The 14,237-nt window shown below is 41.8% G+C and overlaps 1 protein-coding gene across 1 annotated transcript in view; it reads left to right on the top strand.

The window, feature by feature from the left end:
* chfr (checkpoint with forkhead and ring finger domains, E3 ubiquitin protein ligase) overlaps positions 1–14,237 on the top strand; it is a 262,229-nt gene that overhangs the window by 235,742 nt on the left and 12,250 nt on the right. The gene's annotated exons all lie outside the window — the stretch shown is intronic.

Below are 14,237 nucleotides of genomic sequence, written 5' to 3'. Positions count from 1 at the left end.
ACATTGATTTTGTATGAAAGCAGGTTTTGAGTGTTTGTGTTGCAGGTAACCGGTATTGACTGGCAGCCCAGTGGCATATTGACCCGTGGTCTGGACTCATTAAGAGGAGCAATGCCTGGGAGGCAAGCTATCAGATGGTGGAGGAGAGGCTCCTCTCCCTTCTCACACGCCTCCGCTCCTCATGCACACCACTCATCTGCTTTTCTAATGAGGCCGGAAGGCGCTGTGGTGTGGGCCGCGGAGGGAGCCCCCAGGCACCCTGTCCTCCTATTGACAAGACCTCGGCTGTGCTTGCCGCCAATTCATCCTGATAATGCCCTGACTACTCATCTCGCTGCTGTGCGCCGTGAGACCCACCAATCCTGTCCCATGGTATCAGCCCATAATAACAGCGTGGATCAAGCCGTGGCCAGGTCATTAGGGGATGTTACTGAAAATCAATGGCGCTCCTGTGTCTCACACACTCCAGCAGGGTTTTTTAAAAGGGCTTCTTGAAAAGGCTGCTTGCCAGAATAGGGCTGGCGTATTGGGAAGACTTAAATCACTATCACTTTCAATTTAGGCGCCCGGTAATTGAGCCACATATTCCTCCAACGGGTAGCATCTGTCAGTGGCCAGCTTCGCTTTAGTGCTGTGTGCTTTTAGTCCTAATCATCTAGTCAACAGCAGGTACTTAACCTCTGTAGTTACAGCGTAGTGATTTTTCCTGTAACTATTATTTACCAAGCAAGCATTGGTAGAAGAAAAATCCACACCTTACATTTCCCCCCCGACTCAATCACTCTGTCCTATGCTCTATCCATTTTACGGCTGAGTGTGGAACGGCCCTCCGGAGATGAAAAGCTCCATCAATTTCACTCATCGTCTGGCAAGGTCAATTTATTTCAACACACAGTCCATCATCAGATGGGAATCAATTGACACATTGCCTAGCATATCCAACCCAAGGTGGGTTATTATAGCGTCTCCAATATTGTCAGCTTTTCCAGAGCTATTCTTCATATGTTCAGGCTTTTTTTTTAATGCCATTGTTTATGATTTTCTATATTTACTCCTTCATTATTTGGAACACATTTCCCATTTGATGAAACGTTGCTATGACAGGGCTTTATGTATCAGCTTGTCACAAAGAAGCGACTGTGATACAAGATTGTGGGTTGTTTTTTTTTACACATTTCTCCACTATAATCCCAATTAATAGGATACGGTGGTATCTGAGGTAAGACATTGTTTTATTGTTCCACTAATCCTCTTCATTTATCTGTGAGAAAACTCAATGCTGAGGGTTTGGGATTGAATTTTCATGCTCTCAAATACCTCCAAAAAGCGCCTGGCACAGAGCTCACCCCAGATTCAGCGAACAGTGGAACAAACCTAAGGGGCTTTTATGGAGCACAATGGCCGCTAATAACACAGTGCCAAGCTAATAAGATGGGCAACAAATGAATGGTTCAGTCCAAGCTCCTTTTCTCTCTTGCTTGCTCTTCCCCCGCTGATAAAACATGTATGAAAGCGTTTTTGAGCCGCTATGTAGTGGCTCCCTAGACTTTTACCCCAGCGAGAGCTAATGCATTAGTTCCCATTTGAAGGCTGTTTTGAAATGGAGATTGGTAATGAGACGGGAGGCCCCCACCACTATCACATTTGGATTGCTGGGGCCTCCGCTGGGCCTGGTGATTTGGGAGACCGTGGCTCTGCTTGGAGTTCAAGCCCATCTCTCTGCGGGGAGCAGCAAACCCTAACAAGAGCCTTTCTAAACCTCTAAACTATATCTGAACTGTGAACTGAGGGAGAGAGCTCCTAGTCAAGGGCTTTGGCAGTGGAGCGTGGTCACAGCGCCCTTCTTAGACTGCATGTTGTTTTGACCACCTAAAAAGGCTAACAGCATAGATCCGGCCATGTTGCCATCTTTTTTTAGCTTTCAATGTCAACAGAGCGGCAGCTGACAGAAAGCAGGCCAGTCAGCGGTTAAGGAGGTGACTTGGAAACAGCCAAATGGTGTGAATTCCAGACACTGGTGACAAAGTGCTGTCTAATGTCTTTGCACCTCTGGATCTATGACAAGTATTCTGGCTGCCTCACACCACCACCGCTATGGCTGCGTAAGGAGAGCAGCCAGTGCAGCCTAGGAGAAAGAATATGTTGTAAATCACTCACAGAGGAACCTCAGAGAGCTCCATGTGAGACAGGGAGGAGTAGGAGAGAATTAAGGGAGATGGAAAAGGAGGAGGTCCAGAACAGCTACCAGCCAAAATAAGTTTTCCACTTTGATTCAATTTTGAGTATTTTTCCAGCCTTTAGTGGAACCTCACAATCTCCCACACTGGCCATATTATGTACACAAGCCATAAAAAATGAATAACATTTATGCAGCTGGGTGCATCTGGCAGCGATAGTCCTCTCATTCAGGGACCCACAGGATGGCACCGTGCCGCCACACCACCCTCTCTGTTCTATGTATGGGCACTAGACAAGAGAAGACTTAGGGGAGGGGTGGGTGGTGTAAAGGGAAGCTCTCAAACGCTTCGAATGAGTTTTTTTTTTTTTTAAAGAGAGAGAGATTTCAAGGCAAATGGAGGCCATACGTGGCTCGTCCAATTTGGCACAGCTAATGCACATGATTAGCCGTAGAGACGTTAATCAAAAGTGGCTCAGTATTTGAAGAGGCGGTGAGAGGCACTGCCAGCTGGTGACAACATGGCTTGTGTGCACGGGCCAAGAGTGAAGTTTATTTGAATATGGATCTTGCCGTGACCGTATTTCTCCAGAGCTCAGTTAGCAGAGCGTTCCCTGGCTCATCACTGGGATCGCCTCAGAGCCGCTTGGCACAGGGGAAGGCGGAAGTTTTTCCAAGCCGCAGAATGAGAATTACGATTTAGTCCATCCCCTCTGGTGGTGCGGGCATATTCATAAGCGTTTATTCAGTTTGACGCTGGCAGAGACGCAACACCTAGTTCTTGGCTTCCATGTGTGAGGATTTCCTTTCCAATATGACATTATGAAATTGACAAAAAAGGTTGTTTTTACAGCTTATGAATTAATAACACATTTAAAAATAAAACATCCTATCTTTCCACATAAAACCATGCTATCCACAGAGCTAAACACAGAGCTTACATTAAACTGTCAGTGTTTGGAGCCAGCTAGGGTTCGACTTTGAGTGAGACCACCAGCAGACAACCGGCAACAGAGCACAGTAACTGTATTCAGTTGTGTAATTGAGATTGATCACATCAAGACTCTAACATCTCAGGTACACAGTAACTGCAGTCAGATCACACTGCATCACCACAGGCGTAAACATGATGAGGAGTTCCCTCCCCTCAGGCACTGGAAGCTGGCCCATCTACAAACAAATAGTTACTATGATAGTTAACCCAACAAATGGAGTGCTGGCTAAAGTTAGCTGTTCAGTGTCTTGGCTTGTATTGAAAATGTTTAACAGTCATCTGTCAAATTTTCACTACTAACTTTTAAGATAGCTACATTTTAAATTTAGGTATTTTTGCAAGTTTGCACTTTGATAATTGTGCTCAAGAGTTCCTTCCAATACTACTGCTGGTTAATGTTGAGTCTGTAAGTTGTTCAGTTCATTTCTTTCACCAGAGAAATTGGTGGAATTGTAACTTGTACAACCAGAACAGCACGCAGTAGAGTGTGTACAGTATGTATCTCTGCCAAGGCCAAACAGTCAGGTTTCTGTTATTATCTGAATTATTATCTGACAGACACATAGGATTACTAACTGGAACACCACAAGAGTGAAAATCTTATTCATGGAGAAACTGACAATCATATATATGTAGGAATGAAGAAACTGAAAGGAATGTTATGGGAAATTCCTGGATCCACTTCTTTTACTGGGTAAGTACCTAAATTTAATAGATTCTTCCCTGGTCCAAGCTCATCCCTCCACCAAGCTTGCTGCAAATCTGTTTTACAAAATCCTTGACAAACAAACAGTCAAACACAGATGAACGTGTAATTCTCTTGGTGGTGGTAATAAAAAAAAAGGTGTTGAAATTAGGCATGTTACAGCTTTGGAAGTGGCTGTCGAGACATAGAAAAATTATAATGGATGTAGAAACTGGAAGCAAATGAATGTTTTTTCATTAAACTAGAAAAAAAATGTTTAATTCATACATTTTAAAATTGATTTATTTCTGTATAAACCTGAACTCTTTTTCTTGAAGGTCTGTTGCCCCAATGTTACCAAGAAATGGAAATAGGCAAGGCAAGGTTTGGCAAGTTTATTTGTATAGTCCATTTTTACAAACAGTTTGTTTCAAGTGGCTTAACACAGCATCAAAACAACATCCTCTGCCTCAAGACCTCTAAATACAGGTCATGTATAGTGTTTAGGCAGCACTTGGCCTGACAGTGGTTACTACTCTTCAACATCCAGGTTACAGTGTCAGCAAATATGAGTGGACAAAGAAACAACACAATTCAGACATCAGTGCTGATGCTCATTGATAACTATGACTGTGTGACATCACTGTTACAGGGAGAGACTATTAAAGGCTATTCACTCCCGAGCATTGAATAATATATAAACCAATAAAAAAAAACTACTCTACATTCAAACTGCAGTTACTATTTTATGATTTTTTTTCTTGAGTTTTCAGGTGCTCCACAGCCTTGCATGAGGTTGCTCTCTTGGTGCATATTGGATTGTTATTGCTTTCAGTACAGTCTCAGTGCATTTATGTCATTTTCGAGTTATAACCCTCTCACAAAAATACCAAAGGAGGTTATAATACGGTGGAAAAGGGCAGGAGGATCATATTCTTCATGAGACTGGCTTGAGTGAAGCTCCTCTGCATTCCAGGCCTGGCTTTGCCTGCCTCCCATGCTTCTTTGGAAATTTGTCTGGCAGCAAACATGCTTTGAATGGCTCTTATCTCCTATCTGGGCAGGAGTTCCATGCACCAAGATAACAAACCCTATCTTATCTCGCTGTGTTCGTTAATGTCACAGCTTAAGGGGCTTGTTCTTCCACTTGCAATGGGGCTTGCAGAGCGGATTGTTTGCAGATTAGTCAACAAAGGCCTCTGGAGGTCTTGGAGTGAATTCAAAATGCTTGTCTTGTCACACAGACGTTTTTGTATGCGCACATTGGCGTATTGGCTGCCTCCTGCTTTCCTGTGTCAAATGGCTGGAGTACCACACAATGGTTGGTAGGCATCATTACACACAGAGAGATCTACAGTAATACTTATCTCATCAGACAAGCTCGCCATGCAAGCCAAAACAAAAATGTCCTCGACAGCCACCCAAGGCCAACTATGTTGTTGAATGTTTTGTGGATGACTTGTTATTATTCTGTTGCTGATTAGCAGCGAACCTTAATCAGTGCTACATTTTAAAACAACATCTATTTGAGCTTATCAACCTCGGGAAACACTCAGCCCGCAATATTTCATGTATTTTGTCCAGGCTGTGTGGCCAGATTCATGATCATCCCTTTGTAACACAAGAGACCAGGCAAAGCTCCATTGACTTCAGCCATCTGGCTATCTCACAGAACCCTTGGCTACACAGTGGCTCACTCAACGATTGATTGGGGTGTTGAAGGCCAGCTATTTAACACATCAGAACAACAAGTACTGCTATCAAGCTGGCCCTTCTCATGCCTCGTTTCTGTGCCGCCCAAGAATGTCTCTTATCTTTTCCCTTCTGCTTGTTGGTTTAAGCCAGACAGCATATGCCCACCTTCCCCCTGTAATACACCGTTGTGCTTTTGGTGCAACCCTGACAGACAGACCGGTTGCAGCTGAGATATGATGGGGGGAGGGGCAGGAAGAAACAGGCCTTTAAAAAAAAAAAAGCTTCCATTTTGCAGCCTCTGGGAGGAATGGAACGCCAGAAAAAAGGCATTTTCCTCCGACATGCACTCCTGTTGTTGAACCAAAAGACTGACAGATGAAAATAAAGCCCCGTGTTCCATATCATTAAATCCTACTCTCTCAGCTGATTACATTCTTATTAGTGCCTCCATTCTTTTCCCTTTATTGTTACTTCTAGTGAAACAGGCCTGATAATGTGCACTCACTCGCTAGGTGCGCAACCTGCTCATTCCCATCTATGATGCTTTGTTGTCGGCGAATGGTTTTTAAATGAAAAGTGTGAGCGCAGTGTAATTATAATTCCGGGGGTATTATGAAATCAAATATCACAATGAATGTAATTTTATTTGCTTGTAATCTCTCTCACCCAGGCTAATAGGCGTTTTCAAAGGCCATGCTTGGGGGGTTTAAACGGCTGACCATCTCTGAATAGAATAGCTGCTCTGCTCTCTTGCTCTCCAGCTCTGTTCTTTTGTCTTTGATATGCAGGCAAAGAGCTTGACAGTCTGGGAGACGTGGGAGATTTGTCGGCCTGTGATCTCCATGCCTCTCTGACAAATGAGCGCCTTTGGCAGGGCTGCTGGAGGTACAGCTTCTCTGCCCTGCTGGAATCCTGATGAGACTTCTCTGGAGCTGCTGGTAATGAAGTCAGGGCACAGGACCAACCTGCTGCCAGAAATGACCTTTAATCTACACACATGCAGGTCATTTGGCATGCACTGACTCAAAATTACACACACACACACACACACACACACACACACACACACACACACACACACACACACACACACACACACACACATACACACCTTTGTGCAATTATATTTAGCCCATTTTCCAGAGAGATGTTACAAAAACAGCCCAAAACACACAGTTGACATCCTTACATCGATGCATTCCCCTTTGTTTAAAAAGGGAATTTTGACTAGATATAAATTCTGCTTGTTCCAGCAGAGTAAAATAGTTTACATTTTACATCTTGCAACAAGCAGTGATGGCTGATGTTGTATCTGTATTCATATTTGACTAGTAGGGTAATTTCGGATGCAGTCGCCATCCAGTCAATCTTCATTACATTGGACTCAACTGCTCCACCAAGCACACAATTGCTTGTCATTGATTTTGCAGATTCTCTCAGTACATATAATTCTTCATTACAGTGTATGGTGAAAATCTCTCCTTTGGTGTGTCTGTGCAAAGTAAGATGTTAGATGTTAGCAAATTACAGCCAAAAAATTTGAGTCCCCTGAGGATAAATGTTCCCATTTCAGCTCCACAATGAGCAGGAAATAGCTGATATTGATCCTGACCGTTCTCATACGACACTGAGGAATCTCAAAACCGAAACGCTCACTCAGTCCAATTCAACATGGTTGCCTTTGATTTCAGCTCCAGGCTTCAATGAGTAATGATTCATAGGAAGAACAAGCACTACCCCTTGTGGCCCTGTTGGCCCAGTGCAGCGTGGGTAAATGGCACCTCCAGCTGCTCATGGGCCCCTCCTGATAAGTTAACCTTGTGATAACATGCTAATGCCTGATTAATGTTGCAGTAATTAGACACAGCTTTTCACACTCAGTTAAGAGGACATCCTCCAGCAATTAGCCTGAGCCGGAGAGAGATAATTTCAGAGAGCAAAGCGGAGTCACGTTCCTCAGCTCGCTTCCATTCCCACTTGGCAACATTAAGGTTTATTTTCTCATTATTTCATTTAATTACTCGTTTGATGTTTTATACAGCTGCCACAAGTAATCTTTGATCCAATTAGGAAATGCTGATTGACAGTGTGGTAGTGGGATTCAATAAGCTGCATTCAATTTGCCATTGTGACCTTATCAGGGGATCTTTAGAGGATTCACTGTTCACACTAAATGCCAGCTAAAAATATAATAATTTCCCCTAAGAATATCCTCTGCCTATAGATGGCACACCTGTGTGTCTATGCATGTGCATGTGCCTACATGCACGCCTGTAGGTATGAGTGTGTGAGAAGGCAGGATGTGTGTGTGTTTTCCTCGCCAGACATCTAACAATGAGGAATGAACGCATTAGTGAGGAGAGGCCCCTGTACTCACCAGCGCCGCACTGCCCATTAATAATGCACTGCCAGGGAATAGATGGGGGTTGGTGCTGAGATTAGTCCTGCATTAAGGACTCGTTTGCTTTTTCTATTAGAGACATGTTGGGCTTTCTAAAACAAGAAAGATCAGCCCTCTTGTAATTGGACTGTAAAACCCTATATCAAAATTGTCAGCGGTCCAGCAAAGCCAGCTGTGTAATTCCTTTTCAATGTGAGCAGTGACCAGAACTCCACTGGGGTTTTTCTGTGTGGAATTAGTGAATACAGTTAATATCAAAAAACAGGGTTTTTTGGGTTTTTTTTCTTTTGTATTATTGCAACTGCACAGATCACACTGGGACGAACATTTAAATCAATGTATGTCTGTAATTGAACGACATTAGCATTCATAATTGACATTTGGCATGAATTGCAAAATGAGGATGTATAAACATTTGGAGTCGGTTCAGACAAGGCTCTAATGCTACACTTACATTAGCCTTCTTGTTTCATTCATGCAAAACATTCATCAGCTGTGTAGCTATTGGCTGACAGCACCCATTCATATTCCTGCTGTTGTGCAGTGTGGCCATCATAACCCAACACTATTACCCTGCCAAGAACCCCCTCAACCTTCATTTTAATGCTGCAGCTCCCTCCACAGAGACATTCTCCTTATACTGTAATTTGGATATTAGTGATCCAGCGTTTCCAGCTCAGTGTTTATAGTAGGCTAGTTGTTTGTTAAATGGGGTATTAAATGTGTTTGGATTGAAGATGCACAAGATCCTGCATTCAAAATCCTAGAAAACATCAGTCTTATCAGCAAGGGTAAAGTTTTTTTTTTTTTTTTAAATGCAAGTCATACATTACAATATTTGACATTATCAAATTATTAATACTTATGCAAAAGAGTGTATGTAGCATTTTCTTGTTGCAGCAGACTTGTTTTCACTGATAGAATGTTTGGTGTTGTTGCCCCACATCTGTCCACCATTTGACTCTCAGGGTTAGCCTATAGCCTCAAACTTTTGAAATGGCACAATCTTATAAGGTTTGGAACTTTGTCAAGTGGAACTGCTGGCAACTCATAAACATTTGAAATGTGACTAAATGTCTAAAAGGAAGAAACGTCATCTAGTTTCATCTCTCAACCACATCAGCTAAGTAACATAAAATTGCATTTGAGCAGTTCTTCAGTTACTTTCTACCAAAATCTAAAAACCAGAAGCACAAAACATTGCACCAGTTATCTTCTTTAAGCCATAAATGAGTCTTGAGCAGCCAAAATGGGAGCCCCCTCTGTCAATATTAATTCATTGCCGATTGACTTTCACTGCCAAAGTATTATTTGTGAATATTTCTTTGTCAACTGGCATGAAACTTAAGTGAAAATGTCTGATTCAGACCACCTGTCTCCTTTTGCAGCCAGGGAGCTGTAGGCTCACTGTGCATGGTTAATGTGGCATTTATTGCTCAAGACATCTGAGGTGAAAGGTTGACAGTAGCTGATTGCCCCGAGTGGGTGCTGATGTAAGTGTTTATAAAGCACCAAGCACTCCCACATGAACAGAGAAAATCACCACTTGACTGACTGGTGTTTTTACCATAATCCTGGTGAGCATTTCATGTCACTGTCAGACTGTTACTTTAAATACCTTTTTAAAATGGAAATTAGAACAGAGGGCAATGAGCAAGGAAGTTGACATTGATGCAGATAAGCACTCAGTTACACAGGTTTCTGACAAGCAGTTTAGAGTGAACAACACCACCGTTGCCATCTTGGCAGTTTCTGACTCCATCTAACTCCCTGGTAATCCAAAAATGGACAAGGGGACTAGATTGATAAATGTGGCATGCACATGCTCCTGTTAGTATTGTTAGCACAGCTGAGTATCTGGACATCCCGCTGAAAGGCTAACCCAAGCCTGATTCATTTGCTTGCTAATTGGTGAATTAACAAATTAAGCCAGATATGGTAAGTGGAGACACTAGTAGTCTACTAGCTAATTGGAGCTAACACATACACACAAAGTGTATGATTTCCACCTACACCCAAAAGCCAAGCACAGAACAAACCTATTATTTGTCTGATATTTACATAAAAAACCTCCAAAAGGTTTCCATAAATTTGAAAATAGCCACACAGAAATAAACATTACATGATATATGTATCATTTCATTCATCATTTGTACACTACATTTGTACTTTCTTTGTTGTACATTGTTTTTACTGCCAAATTTACTGCTTTTGCAGTCTTGTCATTCCTATATAGCAGACATAGGTAGACAACATTTGAGAGGAATTTGTCTAATGACAAGGTCAAGAACAGTTGACATTAGAGGGACCCTGTCGTGTCTGAACAGTGACATTGCCTGGGAAACATCCACAACCCAGGAAATAGATGAGGCTGGAACAGACATAGGCCACTTGTAGTGTTTAAATAGAGGCTAGCTATGTCAACCAAGAAGGAGGTGAAGAAGCCACCTGTTGTTTTTGTAGAGAGGTCAGCATCCTCGAGGAGGAAAGAAGCTGTCACTGCCTCCAAAACAGGAACACTAAACCAAAGATGAACAAGAGGGGCCTTGCTGCATTTAAGCTGCCTCCTACTCATCCTAGAAGACCTGATGGAAAGAAACCAAACTTTTTCAGTTTGATTAACACCATTATCAGAGGTATATTCATACTGAGGACAGACAAGAATCCTCGTCTTTGAGAAGGCCATGTTGAGGCCCAGCTCCTCTTCTCTGCTACATGCAAGCATGTGTTGCTGCATGCCTCATGGGGGGTAAGTCACTCATCTGTTGCTAGATAAAAAAAAGCTTGTTTAAAGACAAATGAATCAAAACTGAAATTAAAATAATTTTGCACGTTTAGTCACATAAATGCAATGGAGAAGTAGGAGGGAAAACACCAGCAGATGCTTTCTTGACAACAATCTGACCCTAAGTCTCTGCACATGCAGCTGATTCAAACCAGTTGTTAGTGCCGTTGCCTTTTAAACCTTGAGGAAATGAACAGAATCCATTTTTAATCTCAGATTTGGTGTTATGTCTTCCTTTAGAAATGTCTTCAGAAACTAATTGAAAATGTCCAGTTCCATTTATGGGCCTAAAGTTTGGGTTCTGTCTCCCTCCTGTGTTGCTCGAGTACTATTAGATAATAATGCTTGCTTTGTCTTTTTTGATTAGACCAATCCGGTGTTTCTGAACCAGAATGCAGTCAAGTATATGTTTACTTGCAATCTGTCTGTAGGGGGATGAGCATGTACAGGTGCAGCCCAATGAAACAATGGCTTCCCAGAGTTTGGTTGCAAATATCTTATTCATCAGGGACCTGTTAAAAATCCGGCTGACAAAGAATGTCATTATTCATGACTGCATCAGTCATTTGTCTGATTCATCCCCTCAACATCAGCGGCCAACAGCTGGATCTTATAAGCCAAGTGTCGCATTGATGGATATTTCCACAAGCTGGATGAGATTGTCAAGACTAGGAGAAAGACCTCATCCAGAATTAGCTGGATGCTGCAGAAGCTGTTGGAACGCAGGAGACACCGAGTTCTTGGCAAAGAGGGAGTAGTGAGACAGTCTTCCTATAAGTCTGAACCTTGCAGACTGCTTGGAGGAACCTGCTTCACTGAACCAACTAAAGACTGAAGACTGCTGCTGTGCTCCAGAGCTGAAGCCAGCAGTGGGCCTGCCAGAAGAGGCTGAGGACACCAGCATATTAGCATCACAGCTCTGAAGAAGAAGAATGAAGATGATGGCAGTGTTCCTCAAATGAATACCAGTGCTCCCCTGGCTGTTTCCTTTGCTCTAGCTGGACAGTATTTAACTCAGTAGATGGAGATAGTATCTGAAGAAATCACAACCAATGTCCTCAACAATGATGTGCAATGATGTGCAGAGTAGCACATTGTTGACCTTATCAGCACTTTCCTGCTATAAGTGCCTGGAATAGCTATGAATGCAATATTTGAAGGCAGTATCTGTTCTTCAGAGCCTCTTATTCCACAAATTGCATACAGCCAGGATGCTGCCACCCTGAAAGGTCTGCAGGAAATCCTTCAGCAGGAGGTCCCATGAGAGAAGTGTTGTAGTTAATGAAGATCCTTGCACATATTCTGATATTTGTCCTGATGGCACACACACATCACCAATTTACCATTGCTCACATGATCATGACCATCATTGTCAGCTAATGTGTTCCTGAATACATACAACAAAACTAAGTCCACCCTTTTCCAATATCAGGAAATGTTGAATGAGACTGTGATTATACCTGTAGTTTCCATTTAAAAACAATTGCTTCCTTAGGTTTGGTCTTGTTTGTGTCTGGTAAAATGCCTAGAACATGGATACACAATGTCAAATAAACAAGTAAGACACCATATTCTGAGTATTTGTTAAATGTGCCTCTGCACTGAAAAATATGACATGGATTATTTGTGGAAATGGCGTTTCAGTGACTGATTAGACAGTGCATTGTGTAACAGTTCTTCATGAAGAAGAAAGAAGAAGAAAACTAATGCTCACAAGATTAACTTGGCTGGAAACCATGAAAACAAGGCTAAAATTAAAATAAATAAAATAGGCAGCCCAGATGTAGCACCTTTGGGGAGATTAAATCATATAATAGATGGGGTCTGTTTTTGTTGTGGACCTAGCTGGGAATACCACGATGACTGCCAAGACCAAACATGAAGGCAGAAGGCGGGAACGTTTTTCATTGACAGGATGATTCCTGGCATAGTCTACAGGAAAGGAATTTTGAACAACAATGATCCCAAACAAACTGGAAAAATCTGACATAAGCACATAAAAAATAAAATAGAGAACTATGACCTGGCCAAGTAGGTTATGTCCCTGGAGGTGAACCACATAGAAGCAGTTATATCCAGGGGTGCACATAACTGGTACGCAGGTACACATGCGCAGTGGCGTGCACAGACTTTTTGAAGGGCACGGGCGAAAAGAAAAAAAAAGGGTACATACAGCGCGTCCTCGCCACTAAAGAGGGCACTTTAGCATGCAATTTTGGCTCCCAAATACATTACAATAAAATAACATTAAATTGCAGGAATACAGAATTAAAAACTAGTTTTTTTTAAAGAAGTGATTCAAAAGAGGATTCTGAGTGCCTGCCTGAGATCTCCAGGCAAGCAGCGCTTTCCACAGCTGAGGGGCCCAGGCAGCAAAGGCCTGGTCACCCATATGGTGTTATGTAAGGGAGGAAATATCTAGAGACATAAAACAATATCTCCCAAATAGGTGTCTTGTCTTTCCGGTGTTAAGATGAGGTTTTCAAAATAAAGTAAAGTAAAAACTTGTTTACCCTGACTCCATTTAAAAATAACTTTACTCTTAAATCTTGGTGGAATTAAAAGTTAATCAATCATTTAGAATTCATTCTTTTGTTAAGAAATCTGGAATCAGTCTTAGTTCAGTGATGGTGTAGATTATTAAAACCACTCAGTGACCTTCTTAACATAGAAGAATATCCCTGATGCCTGGGTTGAAGTATTCAGAGATATAAGAACATGATACTCAATCTTTTCTGTCCAACTCAGAGGTTAAGGGTGTGAATAGTGCCTAGTGAAACTTACCATATAACTAAGATCTTTTAGATTGACTTAGTTCAGGGATGGCAGATATAGACTTAAACTATTCAGTGACCTTCTTAACATAGAAGAACAGCCCTGACACCTAGGTTGAGATATTCAGAGGTCATAAAATATAACTCAATGGTTAAAGGACATGATACTCAATCTTTTCTATTCAACTCAGAGGTTAAGGGTATGAATGTTACCAAATGAAACTTACCATATAACTAAAGATCAAATAAATATCCAATAGCAGATTCTTAATTATTTAGAACAAAAGTCTCAACAAGACAATTTTTAGAAATGAAGGGTTAACATTCCAGTTTATTGTGATATACAAAATAAACAAACTAGCCAATTAAATAGTAGGCTAACAATACTTAAGAAACAGATAATGCAACACACTCGATGTGTGGGAGCTCTGGTAAGCAGATCAACTCAAAGTGAGGTTCTTGCTCTTTCCCTTAAGTATCCAACCAGAACAGAAACACTTCTAATTCACATAACAGAACAGAACATAACAGAACATAACATAACAATTGGGACTTTGCATGGAGACACCATTCGCATCTGGAGACCTTTGCTCATCAGGGAGTCTTTTCAAATGACTATGTATCTACACCTTTATACTTCTCGCACTGAGACACTTGTGATTAGAGACAGTCATCAAATGGTGAAACTCTAACAAAGATAATTGATTAAATCACTAATAACGAAAGG

Source organism: Trachurus trachurus, assembly GCF_905171665.1.
Source record: "Trachurus trachurus genome assembly, chromosome: 9".
Taxonomy (NCBI): Eukaryota; Metazoa; Chordata; class Actinopteri; order Carangiformes; family Carangidae; genus Trachurus; species Trachurus trachurus.
This window is presented reverse-complemented; position numbering and strand designations above follow the sequence as displayed.